The following is a 14,302-nucleotide window of genomic DNA, read 5'->3' on the forward strand; positions in this document are numbered from 1 at the left end:
TTGACTCCAAAGCAATCCTATTCAGTGCAATTTGCCATAAGTGGTTATTAAGCCAGAGTCTTAAATGGATTGTCCAAGTTCAACACGCGTAAACACTGAAACCACACAAGATGAAAGTATGGAAGGTCATTAAAAAGATCAGTAAAATGTGCAGAGTAGTACAACTGAAGACATTTAAGCTCTTTCCGTTATAACTTACCGAAAGCTTTGCTGTCAGCTTCAAGCGTAAATACTGTTTAGCAGGGGTCATTTTATCAGTTTTAGTGAGCAGAAGCCCTCTGTGATTGTTGAAGGTGAACCGTTCCTCCTCATGCATAGAACATACAGTGCAGAAAGAGGCCATTCGGCCCATCGAGTCTGCATCGACCCACTTAAGCCCTCATTTCCACCCTATTCCCGTAACCCAATAACCTCTCCTAACCTTTTTGAACACTAGGGGCAATTTAGCATGGTCAATCCACTTAAAGGGCAGCACGGTAGCACAAGTGGCTAGCACTGTGGCTTCACAGCACCAGGGTCCCAGTTTCGATTCTCCACTGGGTCACTGTCTGTGCGGAGTCTGCACGTTCTCCCCATGTCTGCGTGGGTTTCCTTCAAGTGCTCCAGTTCCCTCCCACAGTCCAAAGACGTGCAGGTTAGGTGGATTGGACATGCTAGCTTGCCCTTAGTGACCAAAAAAAGTTAGGAGGGGTTATTGGGTTACAGGATAGGGTGAAAATGAGGGCTTAAGTGGGTCGGTGCAGACTCAATGGGCTGAATGGCCTCCTATGCACTGTATGTTGAAAAAGAAAACCTGCCGTCTTTGGATTGTGGGAGGAAACCGGAATACCCAGAGAAAACCCACCTAAGGAAATTCCTCTCCTTTTCTCTGCAGTGGTCATCATCGTTGGTCATGCCATCCTCCTCCAATGCCGCTCTTCTGATGTCCAGCTGGGCAGAATTATATTCGCTTGGCTCTATTGTTGCACACTATTATCATTTTCTTTTTTGATTTTTCATAGTACCCAATTTTTTTTTTTCCCACTTAAGGGGCAATTTTAGCGTGGCCAATCCGCCTGACAGGCACATCTTTGGGATGTGGGGATGAAACCCATGCAGACATGGGGAGAATGTACATGGACAGTGACCCAGGGCCGGGATTCGAACCTGGGTCCTCAACACCGCAGTCCCACTGCTATCCACTGTGCCACTTGCCGCACTGCAAACCATCATGATAATCAGAGAATCACCTGCAATGGCTTCTGGTCCCTCTTCCATACTGTTATCTCTGGTGCCTTCCAAGGATCCCTCCTTGGCTGCCTCCTATTTCCACCTATATTCTGCCCCTCAGCAACATCACCTTTATGATCAGAGGGGAGTTGGTGGCTCGATGGCACAGTGGTTAGCACTGCTGCCTTACAGCAGCAGGGACCTAGGTTCCTTTCCAGTCTTGGCTGACTGTGTGGAGTTTGCTCGTTCTCGCTGTGTCTGCTTTGATTTCCTCCGGGTCATCTGGTTTCCTCTCACAACCCAAAGCTGTGCAGGTTAGGTGGGTTGGTAATACTCAGTGGCTCCTGAGTATCTGCAGATGTGCAGGTCAGGTGGAGTTACAAGAATAGGGCAGGAGATGGATCTTGGTAAAATGCTCTTTCAGCAGGTCGGTGCAGACTTGATGGGCTGAATGGTCTCTTTCTGCACTGTAGGGATTCTATGGATTCTATGGAGTGCATGCCCACAGATCCCTGAAGGAAGCAGGATAGGTAGATAAGGTGCTTAAGAAGGAATATGGAATTCTTGCCTTCATTAGCCAAGTCAAATACAAGAGCAAGGAAGTCATATTGGAACTGTATAAAATTCTGGTCAGGCCATAACTGGAGTACTGTGTTCAGTTCTGTCGCCACACTTTAGAAACTATGCGGTTGCACTGGAGAGGGTGCAGACTGCCTGGACTGGAGTGTCTGAGCTGTGAGGAAAGATTGCACAGGCTGAGGCTGTTTTCCTTGGAGCAGCAAAGGTTGAAAGGGGACCTGAAAATGTATAAGATTATGAGGGGCATAGACATTGAGTGGATAAGAAAGCACCATTTCCCATCACTAGAGGGGTCAATAACCAGGGCACATAGATTTAAGGTAAGAGGTAGAAAGCTAAGAGGGGCATTGAGGAGCAGCTTTTTGACCCAGATGGTAGTAGGCGTCTGGAGTTCACTGCCGGAAAGGGTGGTTCCATCAGAAATGCTCATAACATTTAAGAGGTATTTAGATATTCATTTGTGCTGCCATAACCTTCAGGGCCAAGCACTGGAAAAAGGGATTTGTGTAATCAGATCATGTTGACCAGTATGTAACTCCAAGTACTGTAACCACAATGTTTACAAAAATCAACCACATCAAATAGAGTTAAGTGCATTCTAATATTCATGCTTGAGTGAGGTGCTGAGCTGTAAATTGGCAGCACTTAACTCTTACTTTTTCACTGCCCTGTTTGGACTGCTCTCCAGCTTTCAGACAGATATCTATTTTCTGGGGGGTTTGTGGGGAGGGTGGAGGGTTCCTTTCGATAGTGGGTTCCTTTAGTTAGGGAGTCTCTGTCAGGATGGGTTCCTTTAGTTGTCTCTGTGGGGATCCCTTTAATTAGGGGTGTTCCTTTATATGCAGCATCTCTGTGGGGGGTTTCTTTATTTAGGGTGTCTCCAGAGGTCTATAGTTCGGGGGTCTATGGGGGTCTCACTATCCAGGGGGTCTCTGGGCAATCCCCCTATCCAGGAGGTGTCAGCGGGGGTCCCCTATCCAGGAGGTCTCGGGGGTCCCCATATCCAGGGGGTCTATAGGGGAGGTTCCTCTATTCCGGTGATCTTGGGAGCATCCCCATAGCTAAGGGAGTCTTTGGGGTTTCCCTACCCAGAGGGTATTGGGGAGTCCTCTATCCAGGGGTCTTGGCGGGATCACCATATTCAGGGAGTCACTGGGGGGGTGAATGGGTCGGTTCACCCCCAGACTTTGGGGAACGGGGAACCCAGAAAATCTGGGGTGGGGACCTGCTTCACGCTGGGGGAAGGGGGGCTAATTTGTGATGTGAGACCTCACTTTCAGGCCGCTCACTCAAAATGGTGGCCCGATAGTAGGATTATCTTGGAAATCCCTCACCATGCATAAATTTGTATGGCGAGGGATACTGAATTGTTGAAACGCACATCAGTTCAAATTAACATTCAGCTGGAGAACATAGTCTCCCGAACGGAGAATCCCAGCCATTGTGTTTCAACGTAAGTAATTAGGTCATGGGATTTGAGTGGGATAGAGATGATGTTATTAATGAGAGGAGTCATGACTGTAGCAGGCAGTCAGTTTTGACACAGTTTAGTTCTGGCTGTGACCTGAACAGCAGCTTCTGCAAAATGCTTTCAGGTTGAGCAGTAGTCTGACACAGACAATAATCTGCAAGCTGTTTCCTGACAGGACCACTCTCTTCAAGCAGTCTTTTAAAATAACTCTTTATCCAAAGATAGGCAAGTAATCCTGTGTTTGCTCACTTTATTTAAAGGTGTTTTTGATCTGTGATGAGTTTTGCTTGATTGGAGATATGGAAGGTATCATTTAAAAGTTAATGTGTTTCCTTTCGTTTTATTGTTCAGCATTATTTAAGCTATATTTCTGTGATGTTAAAATAGTTTAATACCACATTAATAACAAATTTTGTTTCAATATATCATGTCCTTGTTTCTGTGTGAAATCACTCCTGTGAACCTTACTGTTCTCAACCCTGGTGTCACATTTTACCCAGAAGTAAACTTCCAACGACATATCCGTAACGTCAGCGGGATTGTCCCATCCTATCCACCCACCAACCAGAAATTTGTTTCCGAAGTTAACAGACCTTTGGCTGGTCTGTCATATTTTCCATCCCACCCTTGACAATTCTCATCACGAGCGGGACTGAAAAACCCAACCTGCCTCTCTCTACCCCTGTAACACCACTCGCCGTAATTCCTGCCTCAGCTCATCAGCTTCTGACATCCTCATCCATACTTTTATTACCTCTAGACTTGAATATCCAATGTGCTCTTAACCGACTTCTCTCGTTTTACCCTCCGTCTCCTTCAGGTCATTCAATCTATCTCTGTCCATGCCCTAACTCAGACTCAGTCGCGTTAATCCATCAACACAGCTCAGTTAAGCAACATCTTGATTTTAAAATTCTCACTCCCCTCCATAGCTTTGCCCCTGCCAAGTGGAGTCAACATATCGTGCTTCTCTAATTCTGGTCTCTTAAACATTTCTGATTTTATTTGCTCCATCATTTGTTCAGGCAAAAAAACTACCCACTTACCTTCCTCTGATTTTTCTGACCGATCTTCTGATGGTGAATCCTGCAGAACTCAGTCGGTGAAGGAAACCTTGGCAATACCAGTGAAGGGAATCCACGCCAAGAACATGACACTGGCTGTTATATTCTGGTATGTTTTCACTAACATACCAAAAGCTTTGCCACATTGAAACAGCTTTAAAGCGTGTTAGTGAATGTGTGTTGCAGGGTGGGTGAGGTAATTGAGTAAGGTGGTAGGGTGGGTGAGGTAAGTGGGAAAGGGGGTAGGGTGGGTGAGGTTATTGGGTAAGGTAGCACGATGGGTGAGGTAAGTAGGTCAGGGGGTGAGCTAGCAGTTATATAGAGTGAAGAGGTCAGTCAGGTTATGTCAGGTGAGGGACTGGGGGGTTGGTCAGGGAGGAGGCGGGTGAATGAAAGGGTGATCGGGTGGTGAGGGATATTTAGTTTGGGCCTGGGTGGAGTAGGGGTTGGAGGGGTAGCTGGGAAGTCAGGAGGTTGTTAGTAAATTGGAGGATAGTTACCGTATCAGGAGGCAATCTTTGGGAGTCATGGGGGAATCAGTGTGAGCGATTGACGAGTCAGTTTTATTGTTGTCAAGGAGTTAGACTAGGTATTTTATGCCTGACATTCCCTGGTTGACTATCCAGATAGGTAAGTCATAACCGTCCAAAGTATCTGACTGTAACTCAGAGGTGAAAACTTTATCGGAGGGTCCGCAAAGAAAGAGAATTGCCCATCTGTTGTTCAATATATGGAGTCAGTGCTTTGGGGCTTCTGAGGAATCTCATCACACAGCTTGGTGGGGGGTGCATCTCACCTCTGAGGATGCATGAGCTCCTCAAATCCTTCTCCTCGGCCCAACATTATTCAACCACTTTGTTAATGCCGTTCCCTCGGCATTGTTGGGTGGAGGTGTTTTCTGCTCAGTGTTTAGCTCCTCAGACACCACTCTGGCCTGGGCTGTTAAGTAGGAAGTAACATCCACCTGACAAAATTGCTTTTCAATTACTTCAGAAAGACAAAATTCATATATTCCCTTTGATGTTCAAGAACGTTACCATCGCTGAGTTGTCCATCATCAACAAGGCTGGAGTGCAGGGAAAGGGTGGGGAGGAGTGTGTCACCATTGATCAGTAACTGAACTGGACCAGTAACAGAAATACTGTGGCTGGGTATTCTACATTGAATATCTCACACCCTGACTTCCCAAAGCCTTTCCACTATCTAGATGGAGTCTAGTAGTCTTGAGTATGACTTTCCTGGAAGTTGAAAACATTCCACATGACCCAGACCACTATATTGGCATCCCATTCACCACTTGAAAATTTCCCTCCTTCCAGTACTGGACACTAACCCGAACTGTAGCTGTAGTACATACCATCAATAAGATGCACTGCAGCAACTCATCAAGGCTTATTTGACACATGACGTCTGCTGGCCGAAAGGACCAGGGACAGCAGGAAAATGGGAGTACCAACATTTGCCAGCTCTCCTTCAAGCCACGCACCACCTTGACTTATAATATATTGTAATTCCTTAATTGTTGCTGGGTCAGACTTTTGCTAATTTCTAATATTAGCATATTTGCATGAATTGCCATGGTTCAAGGGAGAAAGAAAGGTTTGACAGGCTAGGCTTGTATCCGCAGGAGTTTAGAAGAGTTAGAAGTGACTTGATTGAAACATGTATTGTCCTGAGGGGGTCTTCACAAGGTGGATTTGATGAGAATGTTTCCTCTTATAGAATAATAGAATTTTACAGCACAGAAGGAGGCTATTTGGCCCATTGTGTGTGCACCGTCTCCCGAAAGAGCTACCTAGCCAGTCCCATGGCCCAGCCCTATCTCCGTAGCCCTCTAAATTAATCACTTTCTAATATATATCCAGATCTCTTTTTGAAACCTCATTTGGAATTTGCCTCCACCACTTTCCCAGGCAGCGAATTCCAAATCCCAACAACTCTGAGTAAAGACGTTTCTCCTCATCTCACTGGTCGCTCTCGTATTGCACAATATAGACCAACGTGTCGCTGTTTAAAACTGTGATCAGTTGTTTAAGACAAAGAGGAGGAGAATTTTTTCTTTCTTTCTGAGGATCATAAGTCTCTTCCTCAAATGACAGTGGAAGCAGAGCCTTTGGATGTTTTTGAGATGGAACTGGATAGATTCTTGATGAGCAAGGGGGTGAAAGGTTCTGGGAATAGGTGGGGATGTGGAGTTTAGGTTACAATCAGATAAGCCATGATCTTATTCAACAGAAAAGCAGATTTGAGTGTTGGGGTGAGCTATTTCCTGCTTCAAATTCAAATGCTCGTACGGATTACCACCTCTTTCTCAATAGTGAAAGTACTGGGCAATAAACATCGGACTCGCAAATCATGCCCACATCCCAAAAATACAAAAATTTCAAAGTACTTACTCATTATTATTATTGTCACAAGTACATGAACACTGCAATGAAGTTACTGTGAAAAGCCCCGAGTCACCACATTCTGGCACCTTTTCGGGTACACGGAGGGAGAATTCACAATGCCCAAATTATCTAACAGCACGTCTTTCGGAACCTGTGGAGGAAACCGGAGTACCCGGAGGAAACTCACGCAGACACAGGGAGAACGTGCAGACTCCACACTGACAGTGACCCAAGCCGGGAATCAAACCTGGGACTCTGGAGCTGTGAAGCAACTGTGCTAACCACTGTGCTACCATGCCACATTCAGCATTACTACTTCAGCATTAATGATGGCTGAGTAAGTGGCAAAAATAAATCACTTAAAGCCCTTGATATTTCATTTTGAAAGAGATCTTCTGTGACCCAAAAGCAGCATAAAACTGTTCAGGCAAATTATTCAGAACTCTTTTGATGGCTTCTTAAAGTGAGTGATCAATTAACTAATAAACTCACCAAAAATTCAAGATAATCTTTCAACTCCATAGAATTATATCCATAGAACCCCTGCAGTACAAAAGGAGGCCTTTTGGGTGATCGAGTCTGCACCGACCCTCCAAACGTGCACCCTACCTCGTTTCATTCCCCCACCTTATCCCCGTAACCACACATAACCCATGCATCTTTTGGACACGAAGCTGTAATTTGGCATAGCCAATCCACCTAACCTGCACATCTCTAGACTGTGGGAGGAAACCGGAGCACCCAGAGGAAACTCACGCAGCCATGGGCAGAACATGCAGACTCTGCACAGACAGCGAGTCAGGCCAGGAATCAAACCTGGGACCCTGGCGCTGTGAAGCAACAGTGCTAACCACTGTTGCGTCGTGCCACCCAAAACTCACCCAAAGAATTTCCCATCTCTTCTTTGCATACTTATTCAACTTGTTGTGTCCTGAAAAGCAGGACTTTAGCTCTACACCTTTCCTGCCACTTTTACCCTTTTCCCCAGAAATCCATTTCAATGCTCCCTGTACTTAACAAACAAGGGAGGATTAACCATACTAATGTTACCTTAGGCTGGCGGCTTGGTGGAAAAGGGGTGGTGTTGGCAGTGGGGTGCAGACATTGCAACCTACATGGGCAATTCTCAGGGCTTAAAGGTCAATACCTACTCTCACTGCACCTTCGGCTGAATTCTCTAAAGTTGCACCTCTTTGACCCTACCCAGTTCTGTTAAATCACTCTGCTTTCACTCATTTCCTTTCTTTTCTACCATATCTGTTCGATCTGATTTCCTGATGTTCTGTTGCTTTTCCTCATAGCTGATTCCTCATATTTTGTTCTCCTTGTGACCTCCCTAATGCCCATATATTGCACTCTTAAATGTAATATCCTGGTGCTGTGTTTCTCCTTTCTTGGTCCTAATTCCAGGATTAATCAAACTAATGAGGTGAGCATCTGAAAAAGCATTTTCCAATGAAAGAAAATGGTCGGATTTGTACACACAATTTAAAAATTATCTTATTGCAATGAAATAGTTGTAATTACAACTAAAATTATTACTGTATAACAGAGATCTTTTCCCTCTGTTGTTTCTTGGATGAACATTTTCATTCAATGCTTTCACAGCATTTTTAATCAGAGACGTGGGATATCGATTTAAACATTGTTAAATTATTGATATAATCAATTGATATTAATCAGATTAGGACAGAAAATATACTTCAACAAACTTTTGTTTTAATTTTTAAAAATAAATTTAGTGTACCCAATTCATTGTTTCCAATTAAGGGGCAATTTAGCGTGGCCAATCCACCTACCCTGAACACCTTTGGGTTGTGGGGGTGAAATCCACACGGACACGGGGAGAATGTGCAAACTCCACACAGACAGTGACCCAGAGCCAGGATCGAACCTGGGACCTCAGCGCCATGAGGCTGCAGGGCTAACCCACTGCGCCACCGTGCTGCCCATACTTCAACAAACTAATGCTCGTGTTTGAAGACCGTATTCTTTTCTATCTCAATCATGCTTCATTGTAATTTATTTGCAGGGAACATCCCATTGTGTCTTAGCTATCTACATGTTAGAGCAAAGCTGATTTACTACTTTCCATGATTTAAAATTAATACACCTAACATCTTTCCACTGGTACAAGTTGGAAAAGTCCGATCTCGTCACCATCTTCAACAGCCCCATTATCTCCAAAGTCCCTTGTGTGTTTGTTTGAGCCTGACGTACAGATTAAAGAACTTTCAACATTTCTTCTGTAACTGATGCCAAAGGTTCAACTTCACGTTGCTGTCATTCCCAATATGAATTGTTGGAAATGTAACATTTCTGCTATGGCCCAGAAACCTGATGAGCTATCAGCTCTTCGGAGGCCAGCTTCAGATGCGAGCCAGATTCATAGCTGTTGGTTATACAAAATGTAAGAACTCTCTTGCTTGAACCCTGTTTTCCCTGTTTATTCCATTTATTTTCTTTTTTTTTTGGCTTTTATAATCTTTCTGGACAATTACTGGCTCCTACACTTTTAAGATGGACTTCAGCTTTAATTGAAAAAAAATATCCAGCAGAATGTGCCGGCATCAGTGATGACTCAACTTGATGGACTTGGCTGTCGGCCAATGGGCTGTTTACTTTTCTGGGTTCCGAGCTGACAGCCTATGCTGATTCATGCTGACCATTCCGGAGTGCTCTGCCAGGGACAGGAAGGCTTCATCTAGTTTTTAGTTTTGGTTTGATCAAGAAGCTGGAGGGCCACAGCCCTGATCTTTCTCTCTCTTACCTGATAGACTCTGTCCAAAGGTTCAAAGTAAAGACCTGTTTTTCTCTACAGTTAGATTGAACTATAAGGAAATACAGTTCAACAACAACTTCAGGCAGGGCCAGTTGTTTAAAGAATCCTTTTTAAAATCCCGTGACTCTGTTTTTCCTCAGTAAAGCTAGGGGACATTCTGGTGGAGTTGGAAACAAATAAAAATTACACAGGTTTTATGAGTGAAGGCCCAGGTTAATAAAATTGTAAGTGACCCTCAGAGGGAATCCCACAGTCTGATGATTCAGACTGAATGTTCTGGACCAAACATCCTTGTAGCCGTCCAACTGGTGGTCCTCAATCATTCCGTGTCCTGCAAGGACAGACGGCTGAAAAACAACTTCAACATCCGAAGCAAAGGCAGTCATATTCCATCCCACATAAATTCTCTTTTATTCCCCCGCATGTGTACATCTTGTGTGTGTTTAGGTCGAGGATGGGTTGGTAAAAGTGGGGGAGTAGGAGATTAAGTGGCCATATTCTAGTATAATTAGTGCAGGTCTTATCTCTATTGTTGTTATAAATAAACAGTTGTGTTTCACTGACAAATCTGGTTGCTGTTAGTCACTGGAGCAATCAAGGGTCAAATATCTCAGAAACTTTAGACAAATTATTGGTTAATTCACTTGTGTTGGGACTCGGGGGGGGGGGGGGGGTCTGTGGGGCTGGAACTGATTGCACATTCACCCAGGACGCTGCAACAAAAATGACACAGTCTTACTCCCGTTGAAAGGAACTTCCAGCTCTACACTTAATGATGACGATTCCGTCGAGCTGGATGTCTTTCACCAGTGCTGCCTATGTAAGATCCTCGCAATCACATGGAGGGATTGCATCACCAATGAAGATGCACTACAGCGGACTGGTCAGTGGTGACAGAGAGACCACTGAGGTTGGCAAAACACAAATTCGCCTCTTGGATGTATGTCCTGCTGGAGTTTCCACAGAATGGGCACCACCATGGAAGAAGATGATGGGGCCGGTCAAATAAGATCTGGTCAACTACATTTAAGGAGGCCCCCCAAAAGCGGCACATCACCTGGGCTGGAGCGAAAGAAATTACAATAGATCAGTGCCGATGGTGGATTCTTGTTGCCTATTACTCGAATGTGACAAGAAGTAAGTATTCTATAGAGAATATGATAACGTCCATTATATGTAGACCAGAGAAAAGATTCTGAATTTGAGTCTTTACATTTCTTAAGTGGAGTGGAGCATTATAAACTAATACAGTGAGTCCATTTTAAATTATCCAGAGTTCACAACTGCAATTTTTGACTTTTAATTAACTTTTCCCCACCAACTAATCGGCAGCATAATTAAAAAGGTGACTTGTCAAAAATTGGAAATTTATAAAACATGACCTTTAATTCCCTTTCCTCAGAATGAGAAAAACACAATGGAGAAGTAATACAATAGGGAAAATGTTCAATCTACTCGAGCAAATGGCAGGGAAAAAAGCAGAATGAAAGAGCGAAAGGAGACCGAATGGGAATTCTTCAAGAAACAGGCTACCTGTTCAGCACTGAGCCCGTGGCGACAGTGCCTCCCATCATTCCCCTACCAAGCCTATCCTTGCCAAGCATCTTCAGGATTGCCGCAAGGATTCCATCCGCTGACCTTTATTTGTTCTGATTTATTATTGCATTATTCCATCTTACTATACAGAACTAATTACAAAAGATCCCCTAGTTTATATAGTTTTCTGACATAGAACATAGAATGATACAGCGCAGTACAGGCCCTTCGGCCCACGATGTTGCACCGACATGGGAAGTCAAAAACTAAAGGCCATCTAACCTACAATGTTTCAATCGGATCGATTTGAGTCCATGGCACAGCTGTACCAGTTGCTTCAGAATTGATATTTTCTGCCCATCTCGAACACTTGTCCTTCATTACATATTTGTTGATCACCAAAATTGAAAAACAATTGAAACAGACACATGGAAGCACCAAAGAGTCTGCGCGTTCTCCCCGCCTGTGCGTGGGTTTCCTCCGGGTGCTCCGGTTTCCTCCCATGGGCCAAGGATATGCAGCTTGGGTGGATTGGCCATGCTAAATTGCCCATAGTGTCCAAAATTGTACTTAGTGTTGGGTGGGGTTGCTGGGTTGTGGGGGATAGGGTGGAGATGTAGGCTTGGGTAGGGTGCTCCTTCCAAGAGCCGGTGCAGACTTGATGGGCCGAATGGCCTCCTATGCACTGTAAATTCTATGATTCTATGATCATCCCCCCCCCCTCCTCCAAAACCATCTGTCCCTGACCTTGGACCTTGTAGCCACCGAAGTTGGCCACTTCCTGACCCAAAATGGCGATTTACAAAGGTTGCAGGGAAAACTGGACAATTATAAAGAGACAAGCAGTTTGCAGAAGTTCATGTGTATTCTGGCTGCAAAGAAAGCAGACAGCACCGAAACCAGCAGTTTGCATATTAATGAAGCGATCCCCGGGAACAATGGATACAACGATTAGCTACAATTGGGACATTCTATGGCAGGTCAGACTTCCCGGCGCCAACGGGGTCTGAAACAAGAGGAAACAAACCAGTTAGGAAGAACCGCCCTGCGATCGAGGGACAGCCTCAGTATTGGGGGATTCATACCAATCGATTGGGATGAGACCCAATCGATTGACAGTAGGATCGGGTTCCGCCCAAAAAGGCGCGAAGCCCCTGGGACCTATAAAAGTCATGTCCCAAGACCAGCTCGCTCTCTTAGCCGGCCCTCCCAGCAGAACACCTTTGCAGCAGCTCTCTAAGAACTTGAACGTGAGAAGGAGAGGCCTGGCCAACAGCTACACCAACAAGTAAGTGTCCAACCAACGCTCGCTACGAGAATAGACACTCCTGACCCCTTAGCCCATACCAACTGGGAAGCCTGCAGTCTCAGGACAGAACAAGAGGCCATTGTTCCCTGATCCAGTGGGTTCCCTTATCAAAGATAAGTATTGGTTTATAGTGGTAGGAATAGTTTAGTCCGTTAATATTAGTTGCATGAGTATCGATTTACTGTGTATTAATAAATGTGTTTGATTGAACCTCACTAACTGGTGTATTGAGTCATTGGTCTGAACTTGAACTTGAACCGCGTGGTGGTATCATAAAGATACCTGGCGACTCTCGAGCTAAGGAATAAAACAGAGCCAATTGAGTGTAAAGCACACTCACCAGAACGAGCAACAACTTGTGTCCCTTCGTAACCGACCCTTCAACTAAAGGGAGCTGCTGCTCCCTAACCACCCTGTCCATGCCTCTCATAATCGTGGACACCTCGATCAGGTCGTCCCTCAGTCTTCTCTGCCCCAGCAAAAACATCCCACGCCTAACCAACCTCTCGTCATAACTTAAAATGTTCCATCCAATAAGCAATGGTGGTATAGTGGTGAGCATCGCTGCCTTCCGAGTAGTTGACCCGGGTTCGATTCCCGGCCATCGCACTGAAAAGTTGGTCGGAAATTAAAATGTTCCATCCCAGGCAACATCCTAGTGAATCTCCTCTGCACCCCTTTCCAGGCAATTACATCCTTCCTATAATGACAGTACTCCAGCTGTGGCCCCACCAAGGTTCTATATAACTCCAAAATTACATCACTGCTTTTGTAATCTGTGCCTCGATTGATAAAGGCACATGTGCCATATGCCTTTTTCACCACCCATTCCGCCTTCAGAGATCTGTGGACAAACATGTCAAGGTCCCTTTGTTCCTCAGAACTTCCCAATGCCAATCATTGAATACTTCCTTGTCAAATCACTCTTTCTGAAGTGTATCAACACACATGTTGCACGGTTAAATTCCATTTGCCCATTTGACCGGTCTATATCTTCCTGCAACCCAAGACACTCAACCCCACTGTTAACCACCTGGCCAATCGCAAACTTACTGATCCTACCTCCCACATAGTCATCTATGTCGATTATATAAGTGACAAATAATAGTAGACCCAGCACAGATCCCTGTGGTACGCCACTTAATATCGGCTTCCAGGCTCTAAAGTAGCCTTCTGTCATTACCCTCTGTCTCCAACGACTTAGCCAATTTTAAATCCACTTTATCAAATTACCCTGTATCCCATGTGCATTTGCCTTCTTTATAATTCTCCCATGTTAGACCTTGTCAAAAGCGTTGCTGAAATCTAGATAAACTACATCAACTGCACTCCCTTCTCTACACACCTGGTCACCTCCTCAAAAAATTCAATCAAATTTGTTAGGCATGAGCTCCCTCCGACAAAGCCATGCTGACTATTCCTGATCAAACCTTTCCTCTCAGTGGAGATAAATTCTCTCCTTCAGAATTTTCTCCATTAGTTTCCCGACCACTGACATGCGACTCACTGGTCTGGAGTTCCCTGGCTTATCTCTGCGAAACTTCTTAAATAGTGGAACCACATGGCTGTTCTCCAGTCCTCTGGCATCTCCCTCGTGATCAGAGGTGAATAAAAAATTTGGGTCCGTGTCCCTGCAATCTCCTCCCTCACCTCCCATAGCAGCCTGGGACACAATGGACCTGGAGGTTTGTCCACTTTTAACTTGCCAACAGCGCTAAAACCTTGCCACTCCCTATGACAAGTTGCTCAAAAAAATTGCAGTCTCGCTCCCTGAATTCCATACCTACATCCTCATTCTCTTAGGTGAAAACAGATGTGAAGCATTCGTTCAACACCCTACCAATGTCCTCTAGCTCCACCCACAGATTGCCCCCTTTGTCCCAAATGGGCCCTACTCTTCCCTGGTTTCCCTCTTCCCATTGATATACTTGGAGAATATCTTGGGATTTTCCCTACTTTTAT

The 14,302-nt window shown here is 44.9% G+C and overlaps 1 non-coding gene across 1 annotated transcript; it reads left to right on the forward strand.

The window, feature by feature from the left end:
- Positions 1-12,877: 12,877 nt before the first annotated feature.
- On the forward strand, positions 12,878-12,949 carry trnag-ucc. The gene has a single exon. It is a non-coding gene; the product is annotated as a tRNA-Gly (tRNA).
- Positions 12,950-14,302: the final 1,353 nt, after the last annotated feature.

Source organism: Scyliorhinus canicula, chromosome 14, assembly GCF_902713615.1.
Source record: "Scyliorhinus canicula chromosome 14, sScyCan1.1, whole genome shotgun sequence".
NCBI classification, from domain to species: domain Eukaryota; kingdom Metazoa; phylum Chordata; class Chondrichthyes; order Carcharhiniformes; family Scyliorhinidae; genus Scyliorhinus; species Scyliorhinus canicula.